This window comes from Oncorhynchus mykiss, chromosome 14 (genome assembly GCF_013265735.2).
Source record: "Oncorhynchus mykiss isolate Arlee chromosome 14, USDA_OmykA_1.1, whole genome shotgun sequence".
Taxonomy (NCBI): domain Eukaryota; kingdom Metazoa; phylum Chordata; class Actinopteri; order Salmoniformes; family Salmonidae; genus Oncorhynchus; species Oncorhynchus mykiss.
This window is the reverse complement of record NC_048578.1, coordinates 36,451,985-36,470,732: the sequence shown is the minus strand read 5'-3', so window position 1 is coordinate 36,470,732 and position 18,748 is coordinate 36,451,985. Positions and strand designations below refer to the sequence as shown.

The 18,748-nt window shown below is 43.9% G+C and overlaps 1 protein-coding gene across 1 annotated transcript in view; it reads right to left on the bottom strand.

Annotated features, from left to right (window-relative positions):
- LOC110489223 overlaps positions 1 to 18,748 on the bottom strand; it is a 76,111-nt gene that overhangs the window by 31,278 nt on the left and 26,085 nt on the right. The window lies entirely within an intron of this gene.

Sequence of the window (18,748 nt, the reverse complement as noted above, 5' to 3'; positions counted from 1 at the left end):
CCATAGGGGAATCTGATACAGCTATGAACATTGTTGTTCACATTGCATGTGAGTACAGTAACGTTAGGGTCTCAGAGAAAAGCACTGTTCAGCATGTGCAGTACCCACGGCCTGCATGGAAACTAACCCAGTGGAGCACTGAAGACAGACGATGTCTGGCTGTGTCCTAAATGGCATCCTTTTTTAAATGTATAAATGTTTTATTTCACCTTTATTTAGCCAGGTAGGGCAGTTGAGAACACCTTTATTTAGCCAGGTAGGACAGTTGAGAACACCTTTATTTAGCCAGGTAGGACAGTTGAGAACAAGTTCTCATTTACAACTGCAACCTGGCCAAGAGCAAAGCAGTGCGACACAAACAACACAGAGTTTCACATGGGATAAACAAACGTACAGTCAATAACACAATAGAAAAGTCTATATACAGTGTGTGCAAATGAGGTAAGATTAGGGAGGTGAGGCAATAAATAGGCCGTAGTGGTGAAGTAATTACAATTTAGCAATTAAACACTGGAGTGATAGATGTGCAAGAAAATGAATGTGCAAGTAGAGATACTGGGGTGCAAAGGAGCAAAGAAATAAATAACAAATATGGGGATGAGGTAGTTGGGTGGGCTATTTACAGATGGGCTATGTACAGGTGCAATGATCAGTAAGATTCCCTGGCAGCTGATGCTTAAAATTAGTGAGAGAGATATAAATCTCCAGCTTCAGTGATTTTTCAATTCGTTCCAGTCATTGGCAGCAGAGAACTGGAAGGAAAAGTGGCCAAAGCAGGAGTTGGCTTTGGGGTTGATCAGTGAACTACACCTGCTGGAGCTCGTGCTACGGGTGGGTGCTGCTACGGTGGCCAGTGAGCTGAGATAAGGCGGGGCTTTACCTAGCAAAGACTTATAGATGACCTGGAGCCAGTGGGTTTGGCGACAAATATGAAGCGAGGGCCAGCCAGTGAGAGCATACAGGTCACAGTGGTGGGTAGTGTGTGGGGCCTTGGTGACAGAACAGATGGCACTGTGATAGACTGCATCCAATTTGTTGAGTAGAATGTTGGAGGCTATTTTGTAAATGACATCACCGAAGTCAAGGATCGGTAGGATAGTCCATTTTACAAGGATATGTTTGGCAGCATGAGTGAAGGATGCTTTGTTGCGAAATAGGAAGCCGATTCTAGATTTCATTTTGGATTGGAGATGCTTAATGTGAGTCTGGAAGGAGAGTTTACAGTCTAACCAGACACCAAGGTATTTGTAGTTGTCCACATATTCTAAGTCAGAACCGTCCAGAGTAGTGATGTTGGATGGGCGGGCAGGTGCAGGCAGCAATCAGTTGAAAGCATGCATTTAGTTTTACTTGCATTTAAGAGCAGTTGGAGGCCCCGGAAGGAAAGTTGTATGGATTTAAAGCTCGTCTGGAGGTTTGTTAACACAGTTTCCAAAGAAGGGCCAGAATTATACAGAATGATGACGTCTGCGTAGAGGTGGATCAGAGAATCACCAGATGCAAAAGCGACATCATTGATGTATACAGAGAAAAGAGTCGGCCCGAGAATTGAACCCTGTGGCCCTCCCATAGAGACTGCTAGAGGTCCGGACAACAGGCCCTCCGATTTGACACACTAAACTCTATCTGAGAAGTAGATGGTGAACCAGGCGAGGCAGTCATTTGAGAAACCAAGGCTGTTGAGTCTGCCGATAAGAATGCAGTGATTGACAGAGTCGAAAGCCTTGGCCAGAACTTTTTGGAGTTTGTGCTGCAGGATGCAAATTTCTGTTTGAAAAAGCTAGCCTTTGCTTTCCTAACTGACTGTGTATATTGTTTCCTAACTCCCTGAATAGTTGCATATTGCGGGGGCTATTCGATGCTAATGCAGTATGCCATTTGATGTTTTTTGTGTTGGTCAAGGGCAGTTAAGTATGGAGTGAACCATGGATTTTTTTGTTGTTGTTGAGGTCACCATCCATTGAAATGGCTGTCTATGGAAAAATCAAAGGAAATCCTCCCAGATTGCAGTTCCTATGGCTTCCACTAGATGTCAACAGTCTTTAGAAAGGGTTTCAGGCTTGTTTTTTGAAAAATTTGCTAGAATTTGTCGTTTTTCTAGGTGGCTCTCATTTTAAATGTGGTCTTGTGGCGCGCGTGGATGAGGATGCACACTTCGTTATTTATCTCCTGTAATGAACATACTGTTCTCCGTCTTAAATGTTATAATTTATTTACATATTAGGGAACCTGAGGATTGATTAGAAACGTTGTTTGACTTGTTTGGACGAAGTTTATTGGTAACCTTTGGGATTAATTTGTATGCATTTTGAACAAGGGGAACAGGTGGATTACTGAATCAAGCACGCCAATTAAACTGACTTTTTTGGGATTGGGACTTCATCGAACAAAACAACCATTTGTTATGTAGCAGAGACCATTGGGATTGCAAACAGAGGAAGATCTTCAAAGGTAAGTGATTTATTTTAACGCTATTTTTGACTTTTGTGACACCTCTGCAGGTTTGGAGAATGTTTTTCATGCTTTTGTACGCAAGGCCCTGTCCTCAGATAATCGCATGGTATGCTTTCGCCGTAAAGTATTTTTGAAACATGACAAAGAAGCTGGATTAACAAGAAGTTAAACTTTGTGTGTAATGTAAGACACTTGTATTTTCATGAATGTTTAATATTACGATTTTTGTATTTTGAATTTCGTGCTCTGCAATTTCACCGGATGTCGTCGAGGTGTGCCGCTAGCGGGACGTCCAGCCCAAAGAGGTTTTAAGCATATCCCAGTTTAGGTCACAGTACAAACTCTGAAGATACAGTGCCTTGCGAAAGTATTCGGCCCCCTTGAACTTTGCGACCTTTTGCCACATTTCAGGCTTCAAACATAGAGATATAAAACTGTGGGACACAATCATGAAGTGGAACGACATTTATTGCATATTTCAAACTTTTTTAACAAATCAAAAACTGAAAAATTGGGCGTGCAAAAGTATTCAGCCCCTTTACTTTCAGTGCAGCAAACTCTCTCCAGAAGTTCAGTGAGGATCTCTGAATGATCCAATGTTGACCTAAATGACTAATGATGATAAATACAATCCACCTGTGTGTAATCAAGTCTCCGTATAAATGCACCTGCACTGTGATAGTCTCAGAGGTCCGTTAAAAGCGCAGAGAGCATCATGAAGAACAAGGAACACACCAGGCAGGTCCGAGATACTGTTGTGAAGAAGTTTAAAGCCGGATTTGGATACAAAAAGATTTCCCAAGCTTTAAACATCCCAAGGAGCACTGTGCAAGCGATAATATTGAAATGGAAGGAGTATCAGACCACTGCAAATCTACCAAGACCTGGCCGTCCCTCTAAACTTTCAGCTCATACAAGGAGAAGACTGATCAGAGATGCAGCCAAGAGGCCCATGATCACTCTGGATGAACTGCAGAGATCTACAGCTGAGGTGGGAGACTCTGTCCATAGGACAACAATCAGTCGTATATTGCACAAATCTGGCCTTTATGGAAGAGTGGCAAGAAGAAAGCCATTTCTTAAAGATATCCATAAAAAGTGTCGTTTAAAGTTTGCCACAAGCCACCTGGGAGACACACCAAACATGTGGAAGAAGGTGCTCTGGTCAGATGAAACCAAAATTGAACTTTTTGGCTACAATGCAAAACGTTATGTTTGGCGTAAAAGCAACACAGCTGAACACACCATCCCCACTGTCAAACATGGTGGTGGCAGCATCATGGTTTGGGCCTGCCTTTCTTCAGCAGGGACAGGGAAGATGGTTAAAATTGATGGGAAGATGGATGGAGCCAAATACAGGACCATTCTGGAAGAAAACCTGATGGAGTCTGCAAAAGACCTGAGACTGGGACGGAGATTTGTCTTCCAACAAGACAATGATCCAAAACATAAAGCAAAATCTACAATGGAATGGTTCAAAAATAAACATATCCAGGTGTTAGAATGGCCAAGTCAAAGTCCAGACCTGAATCCAATCGAGAATCTGTGGAAAGAACTGAAAACTGCTGTTCACAAATGCTCTCCATCCAACCTCACTGAGCTCGAGCTGTTTAGCAAGGAGGAATGGGAAAAAAATTCAGTCTCTCGATGTGCAAAACTGATAGAGACATACCCCAAGCGACTTACAGCTGTAATCGCAGCAAAAGGTGGCGCTACAAAGTATTAACTTAAGGGGGCTGAATAATTTTGCACGCCCAATTTTTCAGTTTTTGATTTGTTAAAAAAGTTTGAAATATCCAATAAATGTCGTTCCACTTCATGATTGTGTCCCACTTGTTGTTGATTCTTCACAAAAAAATACAGTTTTATATCTTTATGTTTGAAGCCTGAAATGTGGCAAAAGGTCGCAAAGTTCAAGGGGGCCAAATACTTTTGCAAGGCACTGTAAATGGGGGGCAATTATTTCACATATGGTGTCCAGGGCACAGCTGAGGGCTGAGGGGGGTCTATAACAAGTGGAAACAGTGAGAGACTGAGAAACAGTGAGAAACAGTGAGATGACAGAACTGTGCAGGCTATCTCTGAAGCAGATTGCAACTCCACCCCCTTCGGCAGTTCTATCTTCGTGGAAAATGTTGTAGTTGGGGATGTAAATTTCTGAATTTTTGGTGGCCTTCCTAAGCCAGGATTCAGACACGGCAAGGACATCAGGGTTGGCGGAGTGTGCTAAAGCAGTGAATAAAAAAAAGGCTTCTGATGTGAACATATATGAAACCAAGGCTTTTACTGTTACAGAAGTCAACAAATGATAGCGCCTGGGGAATAGGAGTGGAACTGGGGCTACAGGGCCTGGGTTAACCTGTACATCACCAGAGGAACAGAGGAGGAGTAGGATAAGGGTACTTCTAATGGTAGGTATAGTAGGATGTGAGTACACTGGAGGTAAACCTAGTGGAGGTAAACCTGGAGGTAAACCTCAACCTAGCGTTGAGTGACAATGAGAGAGGTTTCTTCTCTGGAGGAACAAGTTATCTCAGGTGAGGTCTCCACGTGTGTGGGGTGGGACGAAAGAGCTAACTAAGGCATTATGAGTGGGACTGAAGGCACTACGGTGAAATAAAACAGTAAAAACTAGCCAAGGCAGCAGTTGCCAAGGCATATTGACATTAGAGAGAGGCATAAAGCAATCACAGGTGTTGATCAGGAGAGCTAAGACAACAACGGGTAAATGGCAATGAATGGGCAGAACGGGTCAGTTAGGTACATACAGGACCTGAGTTCAAGGCTGGGGCCAACAGGTAAATAAATGGTGATGAATGGGCAGAACGGGTCAGTTAGGTACATACAGTACAGGACCTGAGTTCAAGGCTGGGGCCAACAGGTAAATGGTGATGAATGGGCAGAACGGGTCAGTTAGGTACATACAGGACCTGAGTTTGAGGCTGGGGCCAACAGGTAAACTAAAGGCGGTACAGTGCTATTGAAACAGTCCAGGGGCCATCAGCTGTGTAGCCAAGTGATCATAGGGTCAAAAGAGCAGCAACAGGTGAGTCAGGGTGCCATTCAATAGTCACTACCAATTTAGGAGAGCAGGGGACACAGCGTTCAGAAAAGCTAGCGGGCCGGGGGTAGTAGATGGTTCTTCAGCGACATCGTAACATAATAGCCTGTTGAGACCACATCAGGGGATCACATCGGCAGTCCAGTCGCGATGGATCGGCGGGTCTCCGTGTCGACAATAAAGGGTCCATGCCAATTGGCAAAGGAGGTATTGTAGCCCTAGAATTAGCTGGTATATGGGCCTAGCTCAATGCTAGCTCAAGGCTAGCTGGTGTTTGCTTCGGGCCTAGCTCGAGGCTAGCTCAAGGCTATCTGGTCCTTGCTTCACGACAGATGCGGTAGCTAACAGTAGCCACTCGTTTGCAGCTAGCTAGCTGTGATGATCCGGAGTAATGGTCCAGAGCGGCAGGAATCCGGTGTGGTAGAGAGAAGCAGTCCGATATGCTCTGGGTTGATATCGCGTTGTGCAGACTGGCAGCTAAGGCTGGCTGATGACGGGGATAAAAAGGCGAGGAGCGCGAGTCGTGGCTAACAACGACTAGTAGCTAGTTAGCTTGACTACCTCCTGGTGGAAGTTCCAGTTATAAGGAATAAAAATAGCAGATCCGTACCACATTGGATGAGGCGGGTTGCAGGAAAGAATATTTAGTTCGTAGATAGAAAGTGAGATTAAGATATATACGAAAAAAGACTGGCTATTTACACGGGATAAGACAAAGACAGATATACACGTCCTACTGCAGCGCCATCTTGGATTCTACCACTATTCCCTATTTTTAGTGCACTACCTTGGACCAAAGCCCCATAGGCACTGGTTAAAAGTAGTGCACTGTATAGGGAATAGGGTATCATTTGAGACACATCCAGTCACAACTGTTCCAGATGTGCCTGATTCCTCCATGTGCTGTGGAAGTGGTTCCGTTAACCATACTAACTCATTAATAATGTATTGTTTTCTACAGAGAACCCCAAATCTGTCTGTGTGTGTTATTCACGGCCGGCTGGTCATAGCTAGGCCGGAGACGATCAATGCTTCCAATTACACAACAGGCTCCCATAACGATGGGGGAGGTGTGTGTGTGTGTGTGTGTGTGTGTGTGTGTGTGTGTGTGTGTGTGTGTGTGTGTGTGTGTGTGTGTGTGTGATGGGGGAATAACAGAGCAAAGCGAGGACTCTGTCACGGAAGGCTTATATTCCAAGTCCATCTGCAGTGGGGAGGGGAGTGGGGTGCAGGGCAGTGTCGAAAAAGAGAGGCACTACACACACACACATAAGCACACACACTTCCTCGACCCCAATTTACTGCCTGACTGCCACAGATCCACTTCCTCCTAACACTGCACAGGCTGATAAAACATATAAATGGACTTTACATAAGGCTCTGCAGTGCTTTAAGTCTCACTGACGACAGACTGTGTCAGCTCTGCCACTCTCTCTTTTCAGCTAATATCTATGTCATCTGTGAAAGAGGGCTCTGTCCTCACCAACTGTGAAAGAGGGCTCTGTCCTCACCAACTGTGAAAGAGGCCTCTGTCCTCACCAACTGTGACAGAGGCATCTGTCCTCACCAACTGTGTCCTCACCAACTGTGAAAGAGGGCTCTGTCCTCACCAACTGTGAAAGAGGCCTCTGTCCTCACCAACTGTGACAGAGGCCTCTGTCCTCACCAACTGTGACAGAGGCATCTGTCCTCACCAACTGTGTCCTCACCAACTGTGAAAGAGGGCTCTGTCCTCACCAACTGTGAAAGAGGCCTCTGTCCTCACCAACTGTGACAGAGGCATCTGTCCTCACCAACTGTGAAAGAGGCATCTGTCCTCACCAACTGTGGCAGAGGCATCTGTCCTCACCAACTGTGGCAGAATGGGAAACACTCTATTTAAATGTACCCACGAGGCATCAAGTCACCACTAACAACTGTTCAAGAGTGGAGAGTTCTCCTTTACTGTACAGTACAGTCTAACATTCTCCTTTACTGTACAGTCTCACATTCCCCTTTACTTTACTGTACAGTCTCACATTCCCCTTTAATGTACAGTCTCACATTCTCCTTTAATGTACAGTCTCACATTCTCCTTTACTGTACAGTCTCACATTCCCCTTTACTTTACAGTCTCACATTCCCCTTTACTGTACAGTCTCACATTCTCCTTTACTGTACAGTCTCACATTCCCCTTTACTTTACATTACAGTCTCACATTCCCCTTTACTGTACAGTTTCACATTCCCCTTTACTGTACAGTTTCACATTCCCCTTTACTGTACAGTCTCACATTCTCCTTTACTTTACTGTACAGTTTCACATTCCCCTTTACTGTACAGTTTCACATTCCCCTTTACTGTACAGTCTCACATTCCCCTTTACTTTACTGTACAGTTTCACATTCCCCTTTACTGTACAGTCTCACATTCTCCTTTACTTTACTGTACAGTTTCACATTCCCCTTCACTGTACAGTTTCACATTCCCCTTTACTGTACAGTCTCACATTCCCCTTTACTTTACTGTACAGTTTCACATTCCCCTTTACTGTACAGTCTCACATTCCCCTTTACTGTACAGTCTCACATTCCCCTTTACTGTAGTCTCACATTCCCCTTTACTGTACAGTCTCACATTCCCCTTTACTTTACAGTACAGTCTAACATTCTCCTTTACTTTACTGTACAGTCTCACATTCCCCTTTACTGTACAGTCTCACATTTCCCTTTACAGTACAGTTTCACATTCCCCTTTACTTTACTGTACAGTCTCACATTCTCCTTTTCTTTACAGTCTCACATTCTCCTTTACAGTACAGTCTCACATTCTCCTTTACTGTACAGTATCACATTCCCCTTTACAGTACAGTTTCACATTCCCCTTTACTTTACTGTACAGTCTCACATTCTCCTTTACTGTACAGTTTCACATTCCCCTTTACTTTACTGTACAGTTTCACATTCCCCTTTACTTTACAGTACAGTCTCACATTCTCCTTTACTGTACAGTCTCACATTCTCCTTTACTGTACAGTCTCACATTCCCCTTTACTGTACAGTCTCACATTCCCCTTTACTTTACTGTACAGTCTCACATTCTCCTTTACTGTACAGTCTCACATTCTCCTTTACTGTACAGTCTCACATTCCCCTTTACTGTACAGTCTCACATTCCCCTTTACTTTACTGTACAGTCTCACATTCTCCTTTACTGTACAGTTTCACATTCCCCTTTACTTTACTGTACAGTTTCACATTCCCCTTTACTTTACAGTACAGTCTCACATTCTCCTTTACTGTACAGTCTCACATTCTCCTTTACTGTACAGTCTCACATTCCCCTTTACTGTACAATCTCACATTCCCCTTTACTTTACTGTACAGTCTCACATTCTCCTTTACTGTACAGTCTCACATTCCCCTTTGCTGTACAGTCTCACATTCCCCTTTACTGTACAGTCTCACATTCTCCTTTACTTTACAGGAACCATGACTCTCCTTTCCTGAGTTCAGAGCCCCTCTGATGCACTCCTCATTCCTCAATAAGGTTTAAATTGTACGGGGCTTCAGGTAAACAATAAGGTCTAAATTGTAGGGGGCTTCAGGTAAACAATAAGGTCTAAATTGTACTGGGCTTCAGCTAAACAATAATGTCAAAATGTTATGGGCTTCAGGTAAACAATAAGGTTCAATTGCTCTCTTTCCTCTCCACCGCTAAGAGAATGGGTCTAAAGTCCAACTATTGTTCTACAGAACAGCGTATCACCTCTGGAGCCAACCAATAGCTCACGCCATATACACACACACACACGCATATGTAAACACACACACACCCACACACTGGAGCTGTAGTAGCTCGATGGGGAGGGAGCTTTGTTTGGGAGTTTACAGGAACAGGGACCGTGCCTTTACATTCCTGAGTTCAATGCCCCTTTCCTGCACCCCTGAGCCCTCAGACACCCTATTCCCAATTTAGTGCACTACTTTTGACTAGGGCTCAAAGGGCTTTGATGCAAAGTAGGGCATTTATGTGGAGCATTTAGTGCACTACTTTTAACTAGAGCTCATAGGGATTTGATGCAAAGTAGGGCATTTATGTGGAGCATTTAGTGCACTACTTTTGACTAGAGCTCCTAGGGCTTTGATGCAAAGTAGGGCATTTATGTGGAGCATTTAGTGCACTACTTTTAACTAGAGCTCATAGGGCTTTGATGCAAAGTAGAGCATTTATGTGGAGCATTTAGTGCCATTAGGGACACAGTAAAGGTCCCGTCTCCGCCGATTGGTGGACGAGCAGAATTGTTGGGGGGCGTGGTGGGAGAGGCAACTGCTTTAGTTCTGACGTAGAAAAGTACACTAACGACCATTGAACAGAATACAATTACAAGCAAAAAAATACTGATGATAAATTCATACAATACATTTCTCTCGACACAGCGTTTCAACGGGATGACAAGATATCACTTGGAGACTCTATTGTTTTGAAGGTAAAACAGATTTGAGCATGCCATTCAGATTCTCCTGGCTATGTGTCACTGACTCTGTCCCAAATGGCAACCTATTCTATTTAAAGTACACTACGTTTGACCTGGACTCAATTGGGACCAGGACTTCTTATTGGCTTAAAATCAGTGAGTTTTGAAATTAATGTAAATGTATCCACATTTTATATATATATATATATATATATATATATATATACAGTGGGGCAAAAAAAGTATTTAGTCAGCCACCAATTGTGCAAGTTCTCCCACTTAAAAAGATGAGAAAGGCCTGTAATTTTCATCATAGGTCCACTTCAACTATGACAGACAAAATGAGAAAACAAAATCCAAAAAATCACATTGTAGGATTTTTTATGAATTTCTTTGCAAATTATGGTGGAAAATAAGTATTTGGTCAATAACAAAAGTTTACCTCAATACTTTGTTATAGACCCTTTGTTGGCAATGACAGAGGTCAAACGTTTTCTGTAAGTCTTCACAAGGTTTTCACACACTGTTGCTAGTATTTTGGCCCATTCCTCCATGCAGATCTCCTCTAGAGCAGTGATGTTTTGGGGCTGTTGCTGGGCAACACGGACTTTCAACTCCCTCCAAAGATTTTCTATGGGGTTGAGATCTGGAGACTGGCTAGGCCACTCCAGGACCTTGAAATGCTTCTTACGAAGCCACTCCTTCGTTGCCCGGGTGGTGTGTTTGGGATCATTGTCATGCTGAAAGACCCAGCCACGTTTCATCTTCAATGCCCTTGCTGATGGAAGGTTTTCACTCAAAATCTCACGATACATGGCCCCATTCATTCTTTCCTTTACACGGATCAGTTGCCTGGTCCCTTTGCAGAAAAACAGCCCCAACGCATGATGTTTCCACCCCCATGCTTCACAGTAGGTATGGTGTTCTTTGGATGCAACTCAGCATTCTTTGTCCTCCAAACAAGACGAGTTGAGTTTTTACCAAAAAGTTATATTTTGGTTTCATCTGACCATATGACATTCTCCCAATCTTCTTCTGGATCATCCAAATGCTCTCTAGCAAACTTCAGACGGGCCTGGACATGTACTGGCTTAAGCAGGGGGACATGTCTGGCACTGCAGGATTTGAGTCCCTGGCGGCGTAGTGTGTTACTGATGGTAGGCTTTGTTACTTTGGTCCCAGCTCTCTGCAGGTCATTCACTAGTTCCCCCCGTGTGGTTCTGGGATTTTTTCTCACCGTTCTTGTGATCATTTTGACCCCACGGGGTTAGATCTTGCGTGGAGCCCCAGATCGAGGGAGATTATCAGTGGTCTTGTATGTCTTCAATTTCCTAATAATTGGTCCCACAGTTGATTTCTTCAAACCAAGCTGCTTACTTATTGCAGATTCAGTCTTCCCAGCCTGGTGCAGGTCTACAATTTTGTTTCTGGTGTCCTTTGAGAGCTCTTTGGTCTTGGCCATAGTGAAGTTTGGAGTGTGACTGTTTGAGGATGTGGACAGGTGTCTTTTATACTGATAACAAGTTCAAACAGGTGCCATTAATACAGGTAACGAGTGGAGGACAGAGGAGCCTCTTAAAGAAGAAGTTACAGGTCTGTGAGAGCCAGAAATCTTGCTTGTTTGTAGGTGACCAAACACTTATTTTCCACCATAATTTGCAAATAAATTCATTAAAAATCCTACAATATGATTTTCAGAATTTTTTCCCTCATTTTGTCTGTCATAGTTGAAGTGTACCTATGATGAAAATTACAGGCCTCTCATCTTTTTATGTGGGAGAACTTGCACAATTGGTGGCTTACTAAATACTTTTTTGCCCCACTGTATATATCTATTTATTTTATATATATTTTTTCCCCCATGTAGTTTTCCTTGACTATCTTTTCTTTAATAAATGAATTACCTTCACTTTCAGAATACGATAATCATAATTGTCAAAAACTGAAATGAAAAACAACAATGTGCTGTACGCTTGGAGGAGTTTCTCCATCTCTGGCTCTAAAGGAACACAGCCTGCCTTGTCAAGGAGTTTACTTCGCGTTATAAATTGATGTTGACCTCTTCAGGCTTTAAGACGTAGATTCAACGACATTACCGATGTTTGGCATCAAGGCTCTGCTTAATTGTGGGACTTGTGGGACTCACAACAAAAGGACAGGAAAGGGAAATACCTATATTCAGAGATAAGTGCAGGAAATGCGTCCTCACCCAATTCTCTTTAAACCTGAGAACATAAAAACAAATGGTCCTTTGGGACTTCTTTCTCCAGGTTTTAAAAGTATCAGAGCAAAGTAAGTCAACATCAAGCCCCTGTACTACTCCTGTATGGGGCTGCAGGTAAAAAATCAGGTTTAAATTGTACGGGTTTTCAGGTAAACAATCAGGTTTAAATTGTATGGGGCTTCAGGTAACCAATAAGGTCTAAATTGTATGGGGCTTCAGGTAAACAATCAGGTTTAAATTGTACGGGGCTTCAGGTAAACAATAAGGTCTACATTTTATGGGGCTTCAGACAGTGTATATTTACAGTACCTGGCTCCCTCACCTGCTCCTCCACTTTGCTTTAATTACATTTCACTTCATCTGTACCTTTTACACATTTAATTTGAATGATTCCACACTCAGGTTGTGCCAGGACAGTGCTTCAGTGTGCATATTCACAGACTCATTGTGATAGGGAATGTTCTGTAGCTAGTTCCTTTACCTCTCCTGACCCCCTCTGTAGAGTATAGCTAGCATGCCTGTCGTGCTCTGGAATCCTGCCAATCTCCTGACATGTTTGTGTGAACCACCGACAGAGCTCTCCGATGCTGAGGGAAGATAAGGAACCGTGTCCCAAATGGCATTATACTCCCTATGTAGTGAACTACTTTTGACCAGAGCTGGTCAAATGCATTGCAAGATATAGGAAATAAGTTGTCCTTTGGGACTCAAACATGGTGACAGCTAGCTGGCTTTCAGTTCTGCCTACGTGGCCAATTATCTCTGAAATATCTCTTAACAATTCATCGCTACTTGTCCTGCGCACGTCCTCTACTGGTTGGCTGACTTTGATATAGAGATTTCGCGTCATCACCTTTTCACACCCGCAGCGTTACTAGCGCATATTGAACTTTTTAAAGGAGGAGAGAATTGCCGACATGCTATCAAGTTGTCCAGATGAAGTCTAGCAAAACGGTATACGGCGGTGCAGATTTTGTTGAGCGATTAAAACACCAAACAGAGGGCCAGAACCTCTTATCATGTTGACATTTGATCAGAACCGGGGGTCATAGATGTGATCACGCTGCTGGTTTTTAACATTGCATAAGCGTATTTTACTGCCAATGCAATTGTAGAATGTGGACTCGAGTCATTTATTAGAGCACCAAGTTCTGAAGACCAAGTTTGAATGACTTGATAAATGAATTGATAAATACTAAATTAATTGATCAATGTATACAAATTAAAGTTAATCTAATATGTCACTAAATATGGGTTGAGTGCCAGGGAGACCAGCTGCTTGGATGAACTTTCTGAGCACCATTGCACAGACACGCACAACATTGCGTAATCTGAAGTGACTTGCGTCTATTCCAATCAACCTTACACGTGATGACAACCCGCCTTAAAGGGGAAGTGATACATGAAAACATAACACAACCTGCGTTAAAGGGGAGGTGATACATGAAAACATAACACAACCTGCCTTAAAGGGGAGGTGATACATGAAAACATAACACAACCTGCCTTAAAGGGGAGGTGATACATGAAAACATAACACAACCTGCGTTAAAGGGGAGGTGATACATGAGTACATAACACAACCTGCCTTAGGTTGGGGAGATTTTTAAGCCAAACCCATTTGCTACTCAGTGACCCCGCTCACCCAAAATCCTCAAGTCAAATCTCAAAGAGATGTATGATTTCAGTCCCAAATGACACCCTCTGGCTTATTTAGTTCCCTACTTTTGACCTATGTTTGTCAACACAGGAGGGTATCACAGCATGCAGCCTGTCAGTCATTCCTGTTATGTAACTGATTGTCTGAATATCAATGGTATCCAGAGACAGTCGGCAGCCACACAGCCAGGCAGCCAGGCAGCCACACAGCCAGACAAACAGGCAGCCAGACAGCCACACAGCATGCAGCCTGTCTGTCATTCCTGTTATGTAACTGATTGTCTGAACATCAATGGTATCCAGAGACAGTCGGCAGCCAGACAGTCGGCAGCCAGACAGCCACACAGCCAGACAGCCACACAGCCAGACAGCCACACAGTCAGCAGCCAGGTAGCCAGGCAGCCAGACAGCCACACAGCCACACAGCTGGCAGCCAGACAGTCAGCAGCCATGCAGCGTGTGGTTTGGTGAGTCTGGTGGTAATCTTTCTGACAAGACTGTAATGATGGTTCTACCACACAGGAAAATTATACAGCTGGGTGTCTCTGCTGCCTCAGAGCCAACAGAGCCCAGAGACAGACAGGTTTATGACAGGCTTATTCTAAAGGGACAACACCAGGACCAGAGAACAGTCAGGAAAAACACCAGAGACCAGAGACAGACAGGTTTAATGTACAGGGACAACACCAGGACCAGAGAACAGTCAGGAAAAACACCAGAGACCAGTGACAGACAGGTTTAATCTACAGGGACAACACCAGGACCAGAGACCAGAGACAGACAGGTTTAATCTACAGGGACAACACCAGGACCAGAGACCAGAGACAGACAGGTTTAATCTACAGGGACAACACCAGGACCAGGTTTAATCTACAGGGACAACACCAGGACCAGGTTTAATCTACAGGGACAACACCAGGACCAGAGAACAGGCAGACAGGTTTAATCTACAGGGACAACACCAGGACCAGAGAACAGACAGGTTTAATCTACAGGGACAACACCAGGACCAGAGAACAGGCAGACAGGTTTAATCTACAGGGACAACACCAGGACCAGAGAACAGGCAGACAGGTGTAATATACAGGGACAACACCAGGACCAGAGAACAGGCAGACAGGTTTAATCTACAGGGACAACACCAGGACCAGAGAACAGAGACAGGTTTAATCTACAGGGACAACACCAGGACCAGAGAACAGAGACAGGTTTAATCTACAGGGACAACACCAGGACCAGAGAACAGAGACAGGTTTAATCTACAGGGACAACACCAGGACCAGGTTTAATCTACAGGGACAACACCAGGACCAGGTGACAGAGACAGGTTTAATCTACAGGGACAATACCAGGACCAGAGAACAGACAGGTTTAATACAGGGACAACACCAGGACCAGAGAACAGACAGACAGGTTTAATCTACAGGGACAACACCAGGACCAGGTTTAATACAGGAACAACACCAGGACCAGGTTTAATCTACAGGGACAACACCAGGACCAGAGAACAGACAGACAGGTTTAATCTACAGGGACAACACCAGGACCAGGTTTAATCTACAGGGACAACACCAGGACCAGAGAACAGACAGACAGGTTTAATCTACAGGGACAACACCAGGACCAGAGAACAGACAGACAGGTTTAATCTACAGGGACAATACCAGGACCAGAGAACAGACAGACAGGTTTAATACAGGGACAACACCATGACCAGAGAACAGACAGGCAGGTTTAATCTACAGGGACAACACCAGGACCAGGTTTAATACAGGAACAACACCAGGACCAGGTTTAATCTACAGGGACATGAAGCAGAAAGCCAATACAGGGACAACACCAGGACCAGAGAACAGACAGACAGGTTTAATCTACAGGGACAACACCAGGACCAGTTTTAATACAGGAACAACACCAGGACCAGGTTTAATCTACAGGGACAACACCAGGACCAGAGAACAGACAGGTTTAATCTACAGGGACAACACCAGGACCAGAGAACAGACAGACAGGTTTAATCTACAGGGACAACACCAGAACAGCCAACAGCCACCGGAACAGCCAACAGCCACCAGAACAGCCAACAGCCACCGGGAACAGCCAACAGCCACCAGAACAGCCACCGGAACAGCCAACAGCCACCACGCGGACAAGCAACAGCTACCAAACACAACCAGCAGCTACCAAACACAACCAACAGCTACAAAACACAGCCAACAGCCACCCGGACAACCAACAGCCACCCGGACAACCAACAGCCACCCGGACAGTCAACAGCCACCCGGACAGCCAACAGCTACCAAACACAGCCAACAGCTACCACCACAGCCAACAGCTACCAAAAACAACCAACAGCTACCAAACACAGCCAACAGCCACCCGGACAAACAACAGCTACAAAACACAGCCAACAGCCACCCGGACAACCAACAGCCACCCGGGCAACCAGGAGACACCCGGGCAACCAGGAGACACCCGGGCAACCAACAGACACTAAACACAACCAACAGCCACCCGGACAACCAGGAGACACCTGGACAACCAACTGACACCCGGACAACCTGCAGACACCCGGACAACCAACAGCCAACCGGACAACCAGCAGCCAATCAACACAACTCAACAACCAACAACCAGCAGCCACCAAACACAACCAACAGCCACCAAACACAACCAATAGCCACCAAACACAACCAACAGTCACCCAACACAACCAACAGCCACCCAACACGACTCAACACGACTCAACAGCCACCCAACACAACTTAACAGCCACCCAACACAACCAAAAGCCACCAAACACAATTTTCTCTTTCTCTCTGTAGATGAATGGTGGTTGGCTAGTTTAACACAAGATGGAACTTAGTGTGACCATGCCATAGGGACAGAGATAAAGGCCACTATTATTAGACAGACCTTGGATAAACACACAGTCATAGAAGTGGCATAGTAGTCTATTTTCAAGATATTACTGACCACATTCTGTCACTGAAGTTCCTGTTTATGTTACATAATTTAGGGGAAATAATTTTGGTTATTATCAGTACATGTTCAGGATATTGTGTTTGTCACTTGTGGAACTGGTGAAAACCGAATGCAACACTTTTACAAGATGGTTTTTGTATCAAACAGAGACTAGGGCTCTGCTTTATACAGACATACACCAAACACTAGTATTATACTAATACAATCTTATTTCACAGAGACGTAGATCATCTGATAAACCCATTAGCAGCAAGGTCTGCTAGAGAAGCGAGGAGAGCCCTCGCCCTGTATTTTGAGGTGCCTGACAAGGGTAGCAAAATTAACACCGAAATAGAGAAATGAAAAAAGAGGAATAGAAAGACGAGGGAGGAAGGAGGGAGGGAGGGAGGGATCACCACACACAGCTGTTATTCTGCAGTCCTTCCCCTGATAGTAGTGGTCTTGGCTGTACTCCCAGTTCTTAAGGTGAACTGACTTACTCACTGACTGACTCCACAAAACACAATTGCCTTGTGATGTGATGGCCTCTCTACCAAGACAAAGGTACCAGTGTGTAGACTAGGCTATGCATGCAAAATGCACCCTATTCCCTATTTAGTGGACCACTTTTGGATATAGGGAATATGGTACTATTTGGGACTCATCCCAGGCCTATACAATGATGCCTGGACATGAAGCAGAAAGCCAATACAACTGCTTTTCATTTCCATCTGAGAGTCTTGTCTAAGCTGGTATTGTTTTCTTCCATGTGTTTTGCTGAAAACGGCATTTTTTAGTTAATGTTTTATCGTTAAACCTTCAGAAGTTAATTTGATGGAACGTTCAAATTTGCTTTATTATCTGCACCACCACCTTTGTGATTGTTGGAATCATTTTAGATTCATGATTATAAATGAATGCAAATGTACAGATGTAGGTTCTCTTGTTGCTGAGAATGTTCCTGCACGGCAGGACATGCAAACGTGTAGTGTCATCGAGGTCTACAAAGGGTTCTGATATGTGTAATTTCCACTTTAAAATGTTATTTCTGATTTGTCACATCACAATTCACTTTTCCTGTTGCTGCAGGATTATTTTCCTGCTGTAGCAAACTGGCTCAAATTAAGATACTACATCTGTATAGTTTTTTTTTTAAGATGTGTAACTTCTGAAGGAAGTACTTTACTTATTGTAGTCTATTGTTTAACTGAGTATCACCCATTGGGTCTATGTGACATATCACACAATGAATTATTACGTGAATTAGATCATGTCTGCTTGAACTACACATGATTTGTTCATGAATTAGCAAGAAGAAGATGTGTTTGTCTTGACATCGACAAGCTTTGTGCTCTCCCTCTGTGACCCAGATTATTATGGTTATTTCTCCTAACATTGTGGACAGGGCAGACAGGCTCCTACTTGTTGGTACAGTAATAGATATCTTGTCTTGATGGGTATTATGAGTATAAAAGGCAGGGAACTATGAGAGCTCTCTGAGTCTAAAGCACATCCTGAAACCAGGCCCCATTATCTGTTAATTGGCCAAAAAATTCCAGGGGGACATGCTCTTCTACAGTATTCCTATCACTTTTTGGCATTTATTAGATTTTCTAGAAGTCTAAGACAAGGATGTCCTGTATTACCATATCTATTTGTTATGTTGCATTATATAATGTTAATCAAATTCAGCTACAGTATCTGAATGGTATATAATTCAAATTATACGGATGATTCAGGTAATAAGCCTAAAGTATGGTGTGATTGCTTTGTTGGTTGTATGTTTCCAGTCCATTATCACCTTGATTGTTACCTGCCTGAGAGAGAACAAGACTGTCTGGGACTCTGCTTCACCAGTCAACGAAAACACTTTCACTCACGGTTGAGGAGTCACAGCCCACTCGCATGTGAATGACATACACCCTCAGGT